This window comes from Caretta caretta, chromosome 9 (genome assembly GCF_965140235.1).
Source record: "Caretta caretta isolate rCarCar2 chromosome 9, rCarCar1.hap1, whole genome shotgun sequence".
In the NCBI taxonomy this organism is placed as follows: Eukaryota; Metazoa; Chordata; order Testudines; family Cheloniidae; genus Caretta; species Caretta caretta.
Window position 1 is genome coordinate 83,123,945 of NC_134214.1, and position 20,197 is coordinate 83,144,141.

At 40.2% G+C, this 20,197-nt stretch overlaps 1 long non-coding RNA gene across 3 annotated transcripts in view; it reads right to left on the reverse strand.

Annotated features, from left to right (window-relative positions):
• Nucleotides 1-20,197, reverse strand: part of LOC142073234 (uncharacterized) — a 309,657-nt gene that overhangs the window by 234,737 nt on the left and 54,723 nt on the right. For 2 of the 3 annotated variants that reach the window (XR_012670001.1, XR_012670000.1), the window contains exon 2: nucleotides 15,192-15,224. The exons of the other annotated variant lie outside the window; for it this stretch is intronic. This is a non-coding gene — a long non-coding RNA (uncharacterized LOC142073234). The remainder of the gene's footprint in view (nucleotides 1-15,191; nucleotides 15,225-20,197) is intronic. 3 annotated transcript variants of the gene reach the window in all.

Below are 20,197 nucleotides of genomic sequence, written 5' to 3' on the forward strand. Positions count from 1 at the left end.
ATCCACAGTACCTCACTATAAGACAGTGCATTCCAGGACTTTTCAATCAACTATCCCATGGCACTCTGTAGTCTTGCTTGGAACAGGGAGGCTGAGCAATTTACAAATGCCAGGGACTGCACTGTGGGATGGAGCAACAAGGTTCAAAAGGTACAGTGCTTCCAACTTCCTGTCCACAATGAGAGAAACCAATGTATACTGCACTGGTTATGTTATAGATTGGGTGCTACCACCACCTTTCATTTAAGATAGTTGTAAGAACCTACTTAAGTGAGGAACTGGGCCAGCCAGAGAACCAGGTAAGACAGAACACTTACAACACTTTTCTAACTTGTTTGTTACCCACAAGGACCCCAGAGGAGAGAGGTCAAATTGTCCCAGGACAAATAATAGCAAAAATTCTCTGGGAGGGGTATTTGACTCAGTTCATCATCATAGCCCAAGTGAATGGCTGGGAAGATGGACACAAAGGGGGAATCCTAGCAGCCAACCTGAGTGACTCAGCTCTGATGGTGCTACAGAACTTACTCCCATAAAAGAGACTGAATTATCCAGATATAGTACAAGCCCTTGATATGTTGTTTGAAGCCAGCCTGGTACAACTAAGCATGGGGGGGAGGGCGGGGGAGAGATTCTCCACCTAAACTGTCAGCAGACCTGTGGAGACTTGTGTTCCTGGCATACCAAGACACCAGCAAAGATTTTCAGGAGAAATTGGCAGTGGACCAATTTATAGACAGCTAGACTTGAACTTGTATATCAAGTTTGGTGAAAGGCCAAAAACACTCCATGAAACTGTAAAATTAGCAGCAGTGTACCAGAAGAGGAAGCAGCCATGAGTGAGGAAGACGGAAGCTGATCACCAGGAATCCTGTAAGTACAACTCTGTGACTAATATGTATGACGGAAAAGGGGATTCATTTTGAATGACCTGAAAAAAGTGATAAATTTGGTTTGTAAACAAGGTATGTTAAAAATGCAAGGCTGGCCAGAACAAAGCATCACAAGTGTCTAGTGAATGCCCCACTCCCAATATGGGAAATGGTCAAGCTGAAGGGGCAACGCTTGGAGGTTCAAGGATGGGCCCCACAGTTTTTGTTCACGTTTAAACAGTTAAACAATAATGGGAGTTTGGCTGTTGAATGTGTAATAGGATCTATGAAATGCATGGAAATAGTGGGCACCAGCTCAAACATAACAGTTATTAGACCAGACATGCTAAAAAGGCTACGGAATAGGGGATTAAAAATTGAACTACCTAATTGGTCTCAAATGGAGACAGTGACTGAGGAATGTGTACCTGTCCGAAAACTGGGTTTGAAGATTGGACAGCTGAGATAGTGGACAAGCTAATAATTGGGTTGGATTTCAGTGTGGCTAATAACTGTGTAATAAATGCCAAAGACTGTCTCTTACACATTAAGTCTATGAAAATTTTATTTCATTTAAAGATGGTCTCTAGTTTAGTATAGATTTTTAGTTTCATCTCAGAAAGAAGATCCTGCATTGCTAGTTTCTTATTGGTACACCTTTGTAGGTACTGTCTGAGAGATGATCAACTCTTTATAAAATTTTTCTTTGCTGCTGTTGAGTGGCAGACAAAGAGATTTTGTGAATCCAAGATAAAACAGATGTGAATCCAAGAACCTAAAGGAGCAGCATTGGGTAAGCTGTTCAGATGGGATGAGGAGGAAGCCTTCAGATGAGGATCCAGATCGAAATCAGGTTTAGGCTAACGATCAGGCTAACTCAGGGGAGCAATGTAGGTTCAACAGAACCAACATTTTGCAAGCTGTTTTTGTGAGAATTGAACCAGAAACCAGACCCTTTCCAGCTCTGGGCTCAATCCAGAAACAAAACGAAAGAGGCAGGGTATAGATCCAGGAATCTGAAATGAACACTTCACTCATATAGGCCCACGAAAAAATCCTAAGGGTTTGGATTAGAGGTTCTAGTGTTGGTCTATCTCTAATGTAGATGCTATTTTTATACTGCTGCATTCTAAGTACAGCTGTGCCTTAAAGCATGGATCATCACTGGTTCTTGAACTGAACCACAGTAATTGTAAAACATTATAATAATTTAAAAATAAACAAACAATCTGAATTGAGAATTGTGATTGGACTGTTAAGAAAGTACTTTAGAGTGAGAGAGCATAAAACAACATGCTGGTTTTGACAGCATAATCAAGATGGCTTGAATGGCCATGGCAAACTTAATTCTGCCACTTCCTAACCTTTTAGTGCTTGACTTTGCCACCTTAACATTCTTTTAATGTCTTTTATTATGTAATTTCCAAAGTTTTTTTTAAAAAAAAATTTTAAAAAACAAAAATATATCAGGTGGAATCATACAGACTCTCCAGTATGAGTCATCTGCAGGGTTGGGACCTTAAGATTCACATTACAATCCTCTTGACCTGACGGAGCAATTGATAGTTGGAGAAGGCTGTTATCTTCTGTGTGGATCTGCCACTAGAGGGGATGGAGAAACACGTTTTGTCAGAGGGTTTCAAACCTATTTGCTAAACAGAAAAGGACAGCTGAGACTCAGGAATAAGAGGATGAGTTCCAAATTCTATATGGGAGTGTCCTCTAGTGATTACAGACCCTTCCACCCCTGTCCCTCCCAGACTCCTCTTCTGCTCCTATCCCCACTTCCTGCAATTATACCTGTTCTTGCCTGTCCCCTTCTGCATCTATCCTTCCACTCCATGACTTCTGCCCATACTCTCCCCCTCTTTTTCCTAGCCATCCTCCAAGTCTTGTGTCCCACTCTCCCAGGTCCTGCTCCAATTGCCCCTTCCCTTCCAGGCTTCTATTCCCCCACGCCCCTGAGATCCTACTCCTGCCACTGTCCCCACCACCCTGCATCTCTTCCCCTCATCCCACTCCCTGTCCCTCAGCTCTCTGTTTTCAAGTCAAGCAGATTCTTCCTTCTCCTCCACACTGCCTGGGCACAAGCAGAAGGGTCACTGAGAGCATAAGACAGAGTATCTTCTTGCTCTCAGTTCCTATGCTGAGTGCCACAGCAGTGTCTAGCAACCAGGAAGAGCAATTGCAGGGAAATCCTGATCAGCCCCTGCAGTCCCACGATGGAACATGCTCGGTCACTCTGGGGATGGTGCATGTGCAGTCCGGTTGGTACATAACAGCAGTGAAGACATAAAGCGTGCTAACTGCAGATGAATCTTTAGAGAAGTTGGCTGCCAGACTCTAACAAGTCTCTGGGCACATGAAAACTGATTTTTTTTAAGTTGGCCAAATTTGGGTGAATTTTTATCGGGGTGGGAAAAGGCACAGCCCTGACATTAGGGCAACTCCCCTGCAAAGTTTCAAATCCCTGCTCCAAAGGATAGAGGGATTAGGGCTTCTCAAGGAAACAGTTGTAAGATTTTTAACATGGGCAAAACAATGTATTTTTCCCTAACCTCATTCTCATTCTGAGAAGTGGCTGAACCGTTCTAGCTGAAACTTTCCAAAAAATTCAATCTGAGGCAGACACTTGGCATGGAAAATTTCAGCCCAAATGGTTTAAGTTTGGCAAAGTTATAAGCAACTGAAAACAGAATCTTATAATAGAAAGTGTTGGACAACTTTAACTATAGGCATCACTACCTGTGCTGCCTATAATTCTTTATTTTCTTTCATAAGAGTTGCATTTCAGGACTGCAATACCCTGGGGCTTCCTGTCTTTAATCTCTTACAGATACAATCTTGGTCTTAAGCCTTCCTTCCTAAATAACCTCTGTCTTTAATTATTTTTTAAACCAAATTACAATTTAACAAGCACACATTCCCATAAGACAGAGCCTTTAATTATCATGATGGCAATGCTTATTAAAACCTGAATTTCACAGTGTTTCAATGACCAATTCAATAGGTCAGCAAATAATTATACACGCATCATTGCCAAAAATAGTTACATACCATTTTTAATAAGTCTTTGTGGATACCTTTTCATGGTGTTAATCTGCTGCATCAGTTGGGCGACTGCTATGGTAGGGGTATTTATAAAGTGAGCAGCAGGGTGCTGCATAGTACAAAGTGACCTCATGGCTGGCTAAAACATTCAATAGTCATATCAAGTTATTTTTAAGGGGATACATTCTGAAGTCATTTCTCAACCCTTATTCAGGGAAAACTGTCACTGAAGTCAATGGAAGAGACATCAGGATCTGGCTCACAGCTATTGAATACAATGATTAAAATACCTCACTAACAATAATCTCCAGACTTGAATGACAAAGACAAGAAACTTTTAAATATGTCTTTAGGCATTAGAAAGGATGGTTTAATTTTGTAGGCACAGGTTTGAGATACCCAGACTCCCCATAACCACAGGATTGGTGTACTCCTTCATCTCCCTAAGGTACATAAATTGAGGTCTATGTATTCTGTGCATACTGGCTTTTCTGGAAAAGACCTAAACTGAGTTTGCCCTGGTGACCTCAGTCAAAATCCCACCCTCCATGTCTGTTTTTAAAGCGGATTTATAGTATTTGGGGGTGCAAGCTGGTTGTCTGCCTGGTTTCTGCTCTGTGGCTGTATTATCTGGTGCTGTACAACCAATATTATTACAATACTCATTTCTTCATACTAACTGTATAATATATCTACAGAGAATAAAGCTGTGTGTTTAAAATGAATCTGGAACTCACTTTTAAGTACTACCAGACTACAAACAAGGATGATGATAATAATGAAAGTGCTGGATTGACCTTGAGACTGAAACCTTCAGTTTATACACAAAACATATAAAGCCTGGAGAGTTCCCCACTCTACCTTGAGAAATGTGCCTCAGTTCTTACTTAAAGGGACCACTGTTATAAATCCATGTGCAGCAGACCATTACTATATTAATCACACACTCACCCGTGAGGAGATGAGACTCAGACTTTGGTCCTTCTGATCCAGAAACACAGACCTGTACTATTTGAGCTGCAGGAAAACTCTTAGCTGTTGCTAGTTGTGGGGTCACTTACCCACTCCGTGGGCCAGCCACAGAAAATATGGTATTTCTCTGTCTTCTCCCCCATATCATATGGACATGCATATGTATATAAATCCAACACATTACATTCCCTCTAATAGGTAGAGAATAGTTTATTTTAAGTGGCCTATTCAGTCCTTGCCCCTCTATTGAAACTACCAACAATGGTGCCAGTTGTGGTTATCATTTTTATGTAGATGGACTCTTATCCACTATGAGCTATTTTGTGAGACACATCAACCCATTTCACATAGGCCACTGAACAGACTCTGTGTCCCTTTACCAACCTCCCTGAGCTATCCAGTCAGTTCCTGTACTTTAATTTTTTGTATTTTCCATTTGGTATTAAGGGCTACTACAGGTTAAAAAATACTGTAGTACGTCTTTCCAAATAGACTAGCAACTAACAAAGCAACATTTTTCAAAGCCACAGAGTAATGTCTTGGGAATAAAGAATTACCAATTGTTTCCTCTGTAGCTTGTACTCAGATAAAGGAAAAACAAATCAAACACATAAATCTTTCTCTTAATTATCTGTAAAAATTGTACATCAGGGTGTTTCTTCAGATTTGCATATGGATGGAAATTCCTGAAATACTTTAATTACCTTACTCAAGGTAAAGACCTGACTCAAGGAAAACTGATACATCTTAAAAGCAAAATAAGAAAGGGCTACATAAGTTTCCATGCATGTTATGCTAGTCTAAATAAAATGATGACTAATATCACCCTAGCTTGAACTTTCCACAGCAATTAGCTAATGTATCTCAATTTATCTTTCCCTGACAGTTTATGATTTTAAGGAAATTTGAGATGTTTGTTTTAAAAAATGGACATTTTAGCACCATCTGCTGGTGTTAAAATTAGCTGTTGAAACTAAACACCAGCTACCTACTTCACTTTTACTCTCTCAAAGCCTACCTCTGGCTCTTATTAGTAAAGGTTAATTGCTCGCTTTTCTACTATGGATTTTGTGATTGCTCTAATAATTCATTTGAGTGAACTGTGCATCCGGATGGAATAAACTTGCTAGGGGTCATATATCAATAGCAACACAATATTAAAGAAATATCTCATCTAAAACTATTTTTTAAATTTAAGAAACAAAACAAAGGAAACGTTCAGTATTCGATGGCATAATCAAACTTTTTTTCTTGAATTATTTTGAGCTGATGTTAGTTGGGTTAAGGGACTATGGTGTGAAGGAGAGGATTTAAAGTCCGAGACCCCTAATCTAAAACAGATTTCAAAAATTAGTTCTTGCCCCATCTGACATCACCTAGATTCATAGATATTTAGGTCAGAAGGGACCATTATGATCATCTAGTCTGACCTCCTGCACAACGCAGGCCACAGAATTTCACCCACCACTCCTGCAAAAAACCTCTCACCGATATCTGAGCTATTGAAGTCCTCAAATCGTGGTTTAAAGACTTCAAGGAGCAGAGAATCCTCCAGCAAGTGACTCGTGCCCCATGCTACAGAGCAAGGCGAAAAACCTCCAGGGCCTCTTCCAATCTGCCCTGGAGGAAAATTCCTTCCCGACCCCAGATATGGCGATCAGCTAAACCCTGAGCATATGGGCAAGATTCACCAGCCAGATACTACAGAAAATTCTTTCCTGGGTAACTCAGCTCCCACCCCATCTAATATCCCATCACAGGCAATTGGGCCTATTTACCATGAATATTTAATTACCAAAACCATGTTATCCCATCATACTATCTCCTCCATAAACTTATCGAGTTTAATCTTAAGGCCAGATAGATCTTTTGCCCCCACTGCTTCCCTTGGAAGGCTATTCCAAAACTTCACTCCTCTGATGGTTAGAAACCTTCGTCTAATTTCAAGTCTAAACTTCCTGGTGGCCAGTTTATATCCATTTGTTCTTGTGTCCACATTGGTACTGAGCTTAAATAATTCCTCTCCCTCTCCGGTATTTACCTCCCTTATTTAATCCCTTCACTAGTTTCCTCTTCACCACCACATCAGTTTCCTGATCAGATTCTCAGGTGCAGCTGAGCTGCGCTTGAAACACCTCAGAAAAGGAGGCATAGATAAGCTTTCTGTCATCTTTCTACAACACCAATACTCGGAGCAGCTAGGAACCAGTTTGGCCCACTCAGCACACAGCACATGTTAAAGAAGTTTCAGTGCTGCTCTAAATTGCATTGCCTGGGATTGCCCCTTAAGGCAATTACACCATCCCAGGATCGCTTCCCATACTGAGTATTCCAGCCACAATCCCTCCCTCCCCCTGCACACCCACTACTTTGAGCAGAAGTCCAAGAGTAAGTGCCATAAACATATGCCAGCTTTATGCCATTCAGGGGTTCCCTATGGAAGAGAAATCTCAAGTTACCCTGCTAGGACAGCTCTCCATCCCCTTTGCACTGCTTGTAAGGCATGAAAGAGAATGAGCAGACACCAAAGATTAGGCTCCTTGTTTTCACCTTCAATGCCCAACATAAATCTGCCTGGCCCACATAGCCAAACTCTCTTCAGTCTTGATGCCCCTTTCATCCACTACTCCCTCAGCCATCACTGTCCTTTCTTCTATGCTGCTTCCTACTTAAGGGATATCCTCCCCATTCTTATCCACAGTCATTGCTCTCATTTCATTCACATTCCTCCTATAACTTTTCTTCTGGACTCAGCCTTCTCTTTGGTGGTAACGATTTCCTCCACTGAGAATGCCCTGCTGCCTGCTCCCACAAGTTTAAATCTGGGCTCCATCTGTTTCAGCGTGCTCACTGTTTGCATTGCATAGGGGTGTAGAGTCATAGTCAGTCTCTCCAATAACTTGGGCCTGGATCACTTAGTGCTTTGAAAATAAGGGCCAGGCTCTCAGACAGACCTGGGATTGGAAAGAAGTCAGTGCACAATGCAAGTTTAACAATGTGATCTGTGTGACCCTGGTATGCTTGCAGCAGGGCTATGAAAATGATGGGAGCTTCTTTCGTTGCCAAAGGCCTACATACATTCTTTTTACATTCTCTTACTCTGAAACCTGTCTTTTTAACTCGCAGATGTGATCTAGTTTGGATGCAAGCTCCAGAATAATAGTGTCTTACCATGGTCAGCTTAGGCAGCAGCTGCCCCAAGGGAACTAAATGGCTATGAAGCCATTAAACTGCCTTTTACTTTCCCTCCCCCCAACACACACAAGGTAAATAATGTCCACACCCTGCCTGCCAACAAATTCTGTATCCCAAAGAGTGGTGACTGAAGGACTTTTAAGACACATGTTCAGAGGTAAGTTTTTTAAGTGGTGCTCAAGCGGATCAAGTCGGAAATAAATCCCATTATTTGTTAAAAAGATTTGTGTATGTACCTCCCACACTCACTGCTTTGAAATGTACCCTTTAATGTCTGGCGGGAGATACAGGGCCTAGGGGTCTTCTAAGGTTTCAGTAGGAGGAAGAAAGTCCTTGACCTTTAAGAAAGATAAGTCTGCAAAAATAGGACTACTTGCCTTTGTACAATTCTTTACAAAAGCCAGCTGACAAAAGGTGCAACACTGTAACCTAAACCAATTCTTTAAATAACTGTGAAGAATCAAGGAGCACCTTGGGCATCTTTTGTGGGTTGATGAACTAACTAACCTCAAGAGGTTTGGAGCAAACATGGATCCTGAACCAAAAGATTGGTTCCAATCACCAGCTTCAGTCATTGAGGAGTGCAAAATACAAATGCACATTTAGCAGTATAAGCCCATCTATACTTTTGAGCAATATTTCATATCAGCTCTAATTTTATCCAATCCACTTAATCTACTCTAAATAACACCGATAATCTGCATATTGGTTGCACGTGCACAGCTCACATCAATATCACTGAGAATCATGTGGCATTTTCAGGTAAAGCTGGTTGAGAATTTTTCAACATTTTTTTTTAAATCAGGAAATGCCAATTGCTCAAAACCATAATGGCAGGAAAGTCATTTTTGACTAATTTCCCATTTTGAAAAAATTCTGAAAAAAGGATTTAAAATTATAAACATGCCCATTTTGACATTTTCAAAATGAACAAGTTTGCTTTTTAGGTCAAAATGACTTTGATTCAAAATTTAAGTTAATTTATAGTAAAAAATATAAAAATTCTCAAGTTCAAAACTGAAATAATTTTTTGAAAGGATTGAAACAAAATGTTTCAATTGAGCCAAATTGTTTTTCTGATTTCTGGTTTGTGAATATTTTTGAGATTTTAACTTTTTGCCTTGATTTGGGATGGGAAAAATGTTTGAAAAATTCTTGCAAAATGGGAAAATAGTTTCCACCCAGCTCTATTATCAGGATATTATTAGATTCCACAGATTTTAGCAAGATGCTGTCATTCTCAAACCCTCTCTTCCATGCATCTGTATAGTTTCACACCATCCAAAGAGTTCAAACCAGATTTAATAAAACGAAAAAAAAAAAGGCAAAAAACTCTTACATAGAGGGGTTAAACCAACAGTTTGAGTACAAGCATTCAGTGTTTGAAACTGGGGTTCTGGCTTGGCCCATTACAAAGATATCGGTCACTTGCTAAAGGGTTTTATTTTCACATCTCTTGCCCTGTGACATGCTGCCACATCTGTGGTCAGTGGAGACACCAGAGCTGGAGACCCATTGGTATAAGTAGTGTGACCAGACAGCAAGTGTAAAAAATTGGGACAGGAGGTGGGAGGGTAATAGGCGCCTATATAAGATAAAGTCCCAAATATTGCGACTGTCCCAATAAAATTGGGACATCTGGTCACCCTAGGTATAAGGCTGGGGGCATTGGCCGGACAGTTTCCATTAGGGCCCTAGGCCTTTGGGATTCACTCCTCATCTTGGTCCATAACGGCTTGAGTTTGTTAATGTTCAGGGAAGACTGCAGAGCACAACTCTTCTTCCTGGTCCACAAAGAAATGGGGAAGAGATGGATACAAATGGTGTGAGACTCTGTCAGAGATTTTGTGAAATTAATTAATATTTGTTTTGATTTGATCTTGGGAAAACCGATGGGACTCTTTAGTGTATGGGAATCTTTAGATATTAGTATATTTTAAAAATATTGTCCAGGGCACCCAGAGCACTGGATGGGTGCTCTTTTCTTTTCTGTAGAGTAGTAAAACTACAAATGAATAAATATATTTATTTTTGAAATCTGGATGTGAGTTTTGAATATCTCAAAATTCTGTGCTATTCAGATCCAGAGGTTTGGATCCACAGATTTCAGACCCATCTTTAGTTAGTAATTACAAAACAAAGTTGTAAAATCCAAGAGATAACATTCAGAAATCAGACTGTCCTCCTTTCAGTACCTGAGTTGGTTTCACTTCCATTTCCTCACTGCCAATAACTATAACAGCGTGTGCACTCTTTGTACCGAGAGAGAGCAAGTAGTGGCATTGCTGTTGACACAGTCAAAAATTGTGTATTTTTCCTTTAAAGTGAGTTTGAAAAATTCCAGTTCCCTGTTAATACCTTCTATTGAATCCATTTTTATTGTGGAGTGGGTGCAGGCCCTCATCCCCTAAAAAGGATCGTTTCAGACTTCAGGTTCTTTTATGTTCATTTGAGACAGACATGTAACTCCATTCTGCTAATGAGAAAAATCGATACAAAGGAAGAGGCAAAATGACCCTTTAGTAAATAATCATTTATTATTTATCGAACACAGACAGCGTGCTCAACATGGTACAGATCCCAAGGAGAGAGAGTCCTGGTCAAAGAAACTCACGGTCAGGGAAGTTAAACATAGGCAACAGTTAGAAACAAAATAAACATAGGCACAAATAGTCCCCGTTGGAGATATATTGCAGGGCAGCACCAGTTTGGTTTTGTCTGTTATTTTTTAATGAACCATAGCATTAACTGACAGTGTTCATAGAAGTGACCTTTGGAGGAAATAAGAAGAGGAGAGGACTGGAACGAGCTGCATTAGGATGTTTCCAGGTTTAAGGGGCAATATGGGAGAAACCTCAAGACTAGAGTAGGAGAAGAACACAAAGGGTACGTCTACACAGCAGCTGGGAGGTGTAATTCCCAGCTCAGGCAGACACACACTTGTTCTGCTCAACATAGCAGGCTAAAAATAGCAGTGCTACCGCATGGGCATGGGCAGAGGCTTGGACTAGCCATCCAAGTACATACCCAGGAGGTCGGGTGGGATTGAAGGAAGGTCGTCAGGACTGTGGTGTTGGTGGAGTGAAGGGGGACAGGAAGTGGTAAGAGATGAGATTTAAGATGCAGACAACAGCAAAGTTATAGGTGATGATCAGGATGAGGAAATTAAAAAGGATACAGGTGATGAAAAACCTGTTGAGGACCAACTGGATCAGAGCGGTGACAGATTAATTGTATATGTTACAGCATTTTGAATGTACCATATACTAAAGGGGAATAGGTTGGGTGTTGGGATGGCAGAGGGGACAGAGGGTTACAGGTGAGCAATGGCCAAAGACTAGACCAGGGTGTTACCTGAAGAGATGGAGAAGGAGACGGATTTCAGAGGCCGTTTTACAGAAAAGTGACAAGCTTTGGTAAGTGTATTGTATTTACAAACTACAAACCTAATTCATTTCTAAAACAAAATACTTTGCAGGGAACTATTCAGAGAAAACTGGGACAAATGTATTCAGCTCAAGGAGGATACATATTAAAGGGATAACAGAATGGATAAAACATCTTTAAAGACATTTTTGTGAATAAACCAACTGGCGAAAGGAAAACATGGAGCCCATAAGTATAGTACAAGTGATGTCCCTAAGCCTGATATAGAAAAATGGAGAACTAAATTAACTCTTCTGTTTTGTTCTCTGCTCTCATCCCTCTGTTCCTGGAATGAGTGCAATAACTTATACCAAATTTAAAACCTACACAAAAAGGTGGGTTCTAGATTTAGAGCAGACTAAAAATTTGAGAGGTCAGAATTCCACTCAATCCTGACAAAATACAAGTTGAGTTGAAGATCAGGAGCAGTGAAGGAGCAGGTCAGAGACAAGAGAGGCAGGACTGGTAAGGTGGAAAAACCATATGCATTGTTTCCCCTCCCTCCCCCTAACCCTGTGGAAAAGCTTGCAGAGAGAGTTAATACACTCGAGGGCTGCATCAATTCTACTGCAGTCCCCTCTCTGCTCGTCAAAAGTACTTTAAAGGGATTATAGAAGTAACTAGCATCAATTTAGGCTTCATGAGTTTACAATATTGAATCCACTGTAGATTATTTGAAATAGTTTTCCTCTAAAAGGATAAATCTTATCAGTCAGGTGCAAGTATATCAGTGATTATAGATTTTATCTTAAAACTAACAAAATCTCAACTTTCAGAGTAGCAGCCGTGTTAGTCTGTATCCGCAAAAAGAAAAGGAGGACTTGTGGCACCTTAGAGACCAACAAATTTATTTGAGCATAAGCTTCCATGAGCTACAGCTCACTTCATTGGATCTCAACTATATCACGTTATATGTAAAATTAGAGATATCCAGCAAAGACAAAGTTTAGCTCTAGATTTAGACTTTCACGAAATTAGGGGAGATTTTTATCTGGGCATTGGTCCAAACACATTTCTATTGAAAATATATTTTCTTTTTCTCCCCAAAAAATCATTTTTTCATCCAGAGCCAGTAGTATTGTTCTTAATTAAAGCATATGAAATATGCAAAGCAAATTTATCCAAAGACTGGTGTATTTTCATGACACTTTCCCATTCTGGGTTAGTTCTAACAGATATTTGCCTTAAAAACATATGTAATTCAGCACAAATTCTTAACAATGGAATAGGGCTTGAGTCTGTTCCTTAAAGAAACAGGCAGCTGAAATAAATGTAAAATTCCCAGTTATTTACCTAAAGAGTTTTGGTTCCAGCCTCCAAAGAAAATGCATGATGTAAGTTCAGATACTGTGGGTCAGATAATTGAAAAAACCTGTTATTATATTTGCTTAATCAAACCATCTGACCAGGAAGACATAGAGAAAGCTTTTTTGAAAAGGGATTAGCAAAATGTAAAACATGTGACAGAAACAGACTTTCAACACAACTGTAAGACCTTCTTTTTTAAGTCTGTTTTTTCATCCATTGTGTCAACTTGTAACCAAAAATGTGAAATTTAGGAATAAAGGAATCTGGTCTGGAAACACAACAACAACAACATAATCAGAGTTACAACTTAGTTGCTGAGATACTGGAGCAGTTCCTAGTTACCCCACCTCCTCTCAGCTTTGATTTCAGACCTGGTCACTTTGGGGAAAAGAAATGCTGTATCTGCACATCTGACAAGTGCTCCTGAAGTAGCAGCTTATTTTTCACATTTTGGAAAAGAAAAAAGAAACCTTCTCAAGTATAAAATATTTTAGCTTAATGACTAACTCCTGGCTTGACTGCAATTTTTCTATTGCAGAAAGTCCAAACCTGCAAGGCTTCAGGGCTTTCATGGACAGTACAAAAGAACTTCAAAGGGCAGGAAAGACAATTTATGAGTTGGATGCGTACTCTAGTATCCCTCACCCCACCTCCTTCTTCTGAGCTTTTGTGTTAGTTCAATCTCCGTACCATAACATTAGGCCAGGAGGAGAACACCCAACTAATAGTGGGAAACAAAGGTCAGAGGCTGGAGTGCTCAGTCAGTCTTGCCAGGTATTAGTTTCACTGTTTAATGAACAGGGATTGCTTCTATTGTAATGGATCAACTGCCAGCGATACTTGTAAGGAATCAAACTCACCATCCTGTAGTTATTCTCTTTTATATTCTGGCTACCAGACATAACGTAACAAATAATTCCCATCTCCATCACATTTACACAGCCTTGTACAAATGGGGCATTCATCTTCCTCTTAACGTATTTTTGGCCACTGTCAAAGGCTGGATAAATGACCCAGTGGTTTGTTCTGATACGGCAAACTTATATTTTCTCTTGGCCCTAATCCAATGTGCTGTCAAGTCAGAGCTCCTCAACCATAGACAACAAGAATCAGACCTTTGATAAAGGCTCTGAGAACGCTGATGTGTTGATATTGAAATTAAAGTAACCATTCACTTCCCAACCAGGATTACGTCTTGATAACCTTAGTTCCTCAAGCACAGCACACAAACTTCTGCAATTTACTATTTTTAAAAATAATTTATTATGTCTATTTTGGTAGAACCCAAAGGTTCCATTCAGGCTCTGGCCTGGAGACCTGTGCTTTTGTTGCTGAAGGTCTTGAGTTTGGTCTATGCTAACAATCATGGTATCAGCAGCCATGGTTCACATGCTTGGATAGAAGGTCCTATAGAAGGGCAAAATATTGTTATTTTGGTTTAGATCATTTTGAAAATTCAAATCTAGTTTTCAAAAACTCTCCAAAATCAAGGATATTTGGAGCCAGGGTTTTGGCTCAGGCCCCTCTCTGCTTCCTAAGAATGTCCTCTTGCTGGGGATCAGTGGAGAAAAAGCAAGCCCAAGAATAACAGGCATATCCAAAAATCAGAAAAGAAGCTATGAATACTTTGCAATGAAGCCATGCTTAAGGCAACAATAAATTTGTCATCATGGTATGATTTTGATAACGTTGTTTATTAATATGACACAATCTAAAGGCAAAAAAATGGTATACAAATGCACAGGTGGAGAAAAAGAAAACCCTTAGTAGACCCCTTTCAAGCCATCATGAAAAGGTCCAAGCATATCCTCAATACAGTGCAATGAAATTAAAAAAGATGTCATGCGGCCGTGTCAGCCCATCTGTGACCCATATGTTGCATGTAACTAGACCATATGCCTGTAGCTAAAGAGAACATTATATGTTGTATAAGACTGTGGCAAAATGTAAAAGTGAAGTAGAACACCTACACATTACAAAGAGTTTGTTATTTGTGTCACATCAAAGAAAGAGTCTCTAGGAATTATTGCCCTCTGAAGTCATTTAATTATGATTAAGTGAACTAAGAAGTAGTATAAATAGTATTTTATACCCCGGTGAATTAAAGTATGAGATCTAGCTGAAGCGAATAAGATTTATGGCCAAAACTCATGCAACCTTACAGTAATTTCATGACACTTTTACTGCTAGAATAGCCATTATGGTTTTTTAAATAATCAAAAAATGCACAAGCAAATTCTATTCTTTGGACACTTCGTATAAACTATGGACAGAACGGAAAATAGGTTGCTTCTTGACTGATGAACACACTAGATCAGTTCCCTTTCCATTATAAAAAAAACAAAGATAATGCAGAGCAAAAGTTACCTTTGAGGTGTGTTTCATTTTTGTTTTGCTTTCCTGAAAGAAAGAGAGACAGAGAGAGAGAGAGAGAAATTGTCAAACAAACCTCTCTCAATTTAACCAAAATTGACCAGAATAAAACTTTCCTGTCATGAGGGGAGAACCTATGGCCAATCCCAACTCCTATCGCTCAGAAAATAAGTTTGCTGTGCTGAGACCCAAGCCATGAAACCTTGAAGTTGTCTGGTCCATAGGCTTGCATAAAGGATACCTCTTGAACTTTATGAATCTTCTAGCTCTAAAGAGAAGGGTTCCCAAATATTTGCTTGTAAATCCTTTCAGTGTGTCCAATAAAGGGAAGAAATAAATGTCAACAAATTATTACATTTCACAAATTTTCCACTTGAAAATCAGCTTTTCCAGTGACATCTGTTATTTCCCTCACCCATGACTATGTACAAAAGACTCCAGAAGAGACAGAGCTGAATTGTACAGACTGTAGTAAACTGCTACTTCAATTAAAGAACAGAAAGCTGTCCAGCCAAGGGGCATTTGTGTTCCTAGAACAAGAAGGTGAAAGTTCCAGGTGGTTGCTGGGAAGGGAAACAGATGATCAGAAGACTACAGGTGAATTATGAAAGTTTTAGAAATAAAGGTTAAAACCTAGTCCAGATAAATCAGAGGCAATCACTTCCCATTGTCTTTAATAGGACAAGGATTTGGTCCCATAGCAGCTTCATGAGCTGTAAGCTAGAAGGTCTAATTTTCAAACAAACAATCTCCAAAAATGCACATACAGTATCTGTAAGTGCAACTAATTATGTGCATAAAACAGGAACTTTTGAACAGATATTTGTTATGTGTGCGCGATAGCCATCTACATCTGCACAAACCCATCTGACAGTAAGCAGGATTTGTGCGTACCAATTTTGAGTGTACAAATGCAAGTGAGTACATTTGAAAATATTCTATGTGAATTTTCAGAAATCTTAAAAAAAAAAAAAAACTTAGGCCCAAATTTCCAAGAATCTTTGGAATGGGAAAGACATGTAAGCGAGGAAGCAGTTTATTTATTTTCAACTACCATAATCAGCTTGGCAACCGAAACACATCGTTAGGATAAAAATGATAAAAGATGCCAAAAATCGTGGGTGTAAAAATCTCTAATTACTTACTAAAAAGGTATATGCTATAACTAAGGCTAAGATTTTGTCACAGAAATCACAGAATCCATGACTTCCAGAGACCTCCAGGACATTTTCCGCATCAGCCTTGGGGCGGTGGGGCTGGAGGTGCCCAGCTGCCGTGGGGAGACCATGCAGCTGCCCAGCCACTGCGAGTGGTGGGGGGACCCCATAGCTGCCCAGCAGTAGTAGGTGCTTGATCCTCCTTGCTCCCCATTTTGTCACAATTATTTTTAGTAAAAGCCAGGGACAGGTCACAGACTTCCATGAATTTTTGTTAATTGCCCGCGACCTGTCCGTGACTTTTACTAAAAATATCCAGGACAAAATCTTAGCCTGAACTATAACATTGTTAGCAGATAATGCTGTGGGAGCACAGGAACTGTAGGAGCAAGAGCTTTATGGTATTAATTTAGCTCCACAGATTGAAGTCAGTACTAAAGTCTGGATTAGAACACATAGGTGCCTGACCCCAATCTTGTATTCCAACCACAGTCCAATCCAGTCCCCCAGACTCAGACACACCTTCTTTATACACATCGTATCTATGACTTCATTAGGGTGCTTGTAAGAATGCCGTCCAAAAAGGATGCTGAAGGCACTTGTCTATAACATCTTGAGCATCCCATGTATTTTGTCCAGAACGTTTCCTTGCCCACAACTAGCTCACTTGGAAGGATACGTGGTGATCCTGTACAATACAACCATTCTGTAAGGCCTCTCTCATTTCAGTTTTGACAAGTTACAGTAGCTCTGGAGCCCTCTACATCCATCCTGACAAGCTCTCTCTCACCTGGACTGTTTTATAATTGTTTGAATCTCATCTAATATAATTTGTGAAAATGCTAGTACAGTATTTACACTGCAAGTCTGATGACAAAAACTGATTTGTAATTTTTCTGTTCCTCTGAGTCTAACCCAGCTATGCAAACTTATCATTGCCACTCAGACAGCCTTTGTCTCAATGGACCCAGCATTCTAGAACACCCTTCCTCAATCTCCCCATCTTTCCTTGCCTGTAGCTCATCATTTCTCTCTCCTTCTGTTGTTTGCTTTTAGCTCTCCAGCTGTACTCTCTTTAAAGCATTGAGGGAATGTCTACACTGCAACAGCAAACGTGACTCCCAGCCCGGGTAGAGACTCACGCTAGCTCTGCTCAAGCTAATGTGCTAAAATAGCAGTGTGGACACTGCGGCTCACACTAAATACCCAAGTCCAAAGCCCACCTGACCCCTTCAGTCCAACCTCAGGTGGCTAACCCAAGCTGCCATTTATGCCACAACATCCATGCTGCTCTTTTTAGCATGTTAATTCAAGTAGAGCTAGAGCAAGTCTGTCTACATGGTCTGGGAGTCATGCTTCTAGAGGTTACTCTTGCACATGTAGTTTATTTGAAAAACTCCACAAAACAATACAGTTGTACAGAACTAACCAATGGTTCAATGGCACTGGTTCAAATCCAGACTACATCAATAGTGACCAAACTTGCTCATCAGAGGGTGGTTCTTAAGTGACTGTTCTGATAAGAGTACTTGTGGCTTAGAGACTAACCAATTTATTTGAGCTTTGCATCCGATGAAGTGAGCTGTAGCTCACGAAAGCTTACGCTCAAATAAATTGGTTAGTCTCTAAGATGCCACAAGTACTCCTTTGCTTTTTGCGAATACAGACTAACACGGCTGTTCCTCTGAAACCTGTTCTGATAAGAGTTGGTGGATTATCACCAGACATCTGTTCAAAACCACCATTGCTGCCTGGCCTCCATGTTGGTATTTTGTTAGAAAGACCAAGGATATAGGATCCAAAGCCCCACTGAAGTCAATGGGAGTCCTTCTAATGAATTCAATGGTTTTTGATCAGACAATAGGTATGAAAACTGAACTCCGCTCTGTAAAATAAGGTTTAGACACACTGTGGGGGAAACCTACCTTGTCACTGCCCTAATTTAACCTGTGTCCGTAGCCTAAGGTCTTCAGTCTCCAGGGCCAGTTGTCAGTGTGGCCCCTTTGATAATCACTAAAAATTAAGTGTTTTTATTGAAGAAAATCTATAAACAGATTTTTATTGGGAAACTTTGTCTTTTAAAAGTGTTGCCATTTTGCCAGGGGAGGCAGGAGCAGATTTTTTAAAGAGTGGCAAGTTACACAAAGTAAAATGGGCCCAAATCCAGATCCAAAAACCTTGTTAGGGAAATTCAGGTCCTGATCTGAACTTCACAACTGGGCCAACTGCAAATTTTAAGGACATTAATTAAATTTGATGTAGAAAAGAGTTATGCTGGCACAAAAGAGGGTTTTTAATGTAGGTATTTCAACAATTCTATGAACTGGTTTAGGCATCATGCAAGGGATTAGAATGTGGATATAGGAAAATGTATGGTGCTACCCATTGCAACACAAAAGACAACTAGCCACACTTCTCAATCTCCTAAAGCCTAGAATATGGGACACAGGAGGCAAAATGAAGGAGTTGCATTTAGGTAAGCAACCTTTTGTTTTCTGTGTACTGCATCTTTAAATGCCTAAAGTCTCAAGTTTCTACAGAGACAAGCAGCTATTTTGCGTTCAGTTCAGTGCAGACTGTCGCATAAGAGATGCATACACTGTTGCCTCTCATGGAGGCTTTACTTTTGTTCTTTCTTGTTTGCTATTTCACTTAACTAAAAATAATTCATACCAAAAGTATATCATTACTCTGTTCATATGGAAACAGAAGGATAAAATAATGCAGAAAGTATGACAGCATAACAGATTTCTCTAATGTAAACAAGTGTCTGTTCAATTAACTCATTCTGATGTACATAATTCACCTCAATAAAAATGAGGTGATGGTGGGTCTGTGTGGGATGGAGGTAGATTTGGCATGTCATATCAAGGACAACTGCTAAGATCTTTAACTGCCCATTGTTCCACGCTACATAACGTAAACAAATAACTTCACACAATAAGGGTTTACTGACATAATAAAACAAGAAATTAAAAGTGAAATTAATCTACAAATGTGCATCTGAAATGCAAAAGCTAAGGAAGTGTTTGCTCACCCTACGAATATCGCTGGAGCAGATGCTCCATTCTCAATGCATAAGCACACAGGTATTTTATTGTTGCTGGCATCGCTGGCAACAGCTATTAAACAGGAGCAGCAAATGGGATTTTTGCAAGGGAGTTCTCCAGGTGTAGAAGGAGCAACTACATGACCCTCGGGGCCAGTTTGCCACCTGCCAGTTTGTTTGTTGTGTGCTTGCCTTGTGCCTGCTTGATTTAAGTTTATAGTGTGGCCTGCTGTGATGGGGGTTGGGGGACTGTGTGCTGAGCCTTGCAGTTTGCTAGGCAAGGCTGAGAGCTTCCTAATGAAACGCTAGTCTGACATCCTTCAATCCCTATTCACTTTAGAATCCCTAACAAGGGGACTGGGTAACTTAGGAAGAACATGGGTTTAAAAAAGTCAGCCTGGAAGCGACCAGAGGAGCTAGCAAACAGGAGCAGCAAATGGGGATTTTTGTGGGGGAGTTTAGAGAAGGAGTGTGAGAGCAAGAAACACCTAATCAATAGTCTCTAAACTTCGGCCAATAACTCTCCCCCACACCCACCCACCCAAAAACACAGACACACCAAAAACAAACAAACTAATCCCCAGCAAGAATAAAAATAATGCAGGTAGAAGTCCAGCAGCAGAGTGGGGACTATCCAGTTTATTAAATTGAATGCAGCATGTGTTACCTGCCTTGTGGGTGTGTGGCATGTGTGCGCACTGGGTGCAAGCAGCTCATGGCCCTCAGAGTATCACCGAGACCAGATATCAGAGGGATAGCCATGTTAGTCTGTAGCCACAAAAACAACGAGGAGT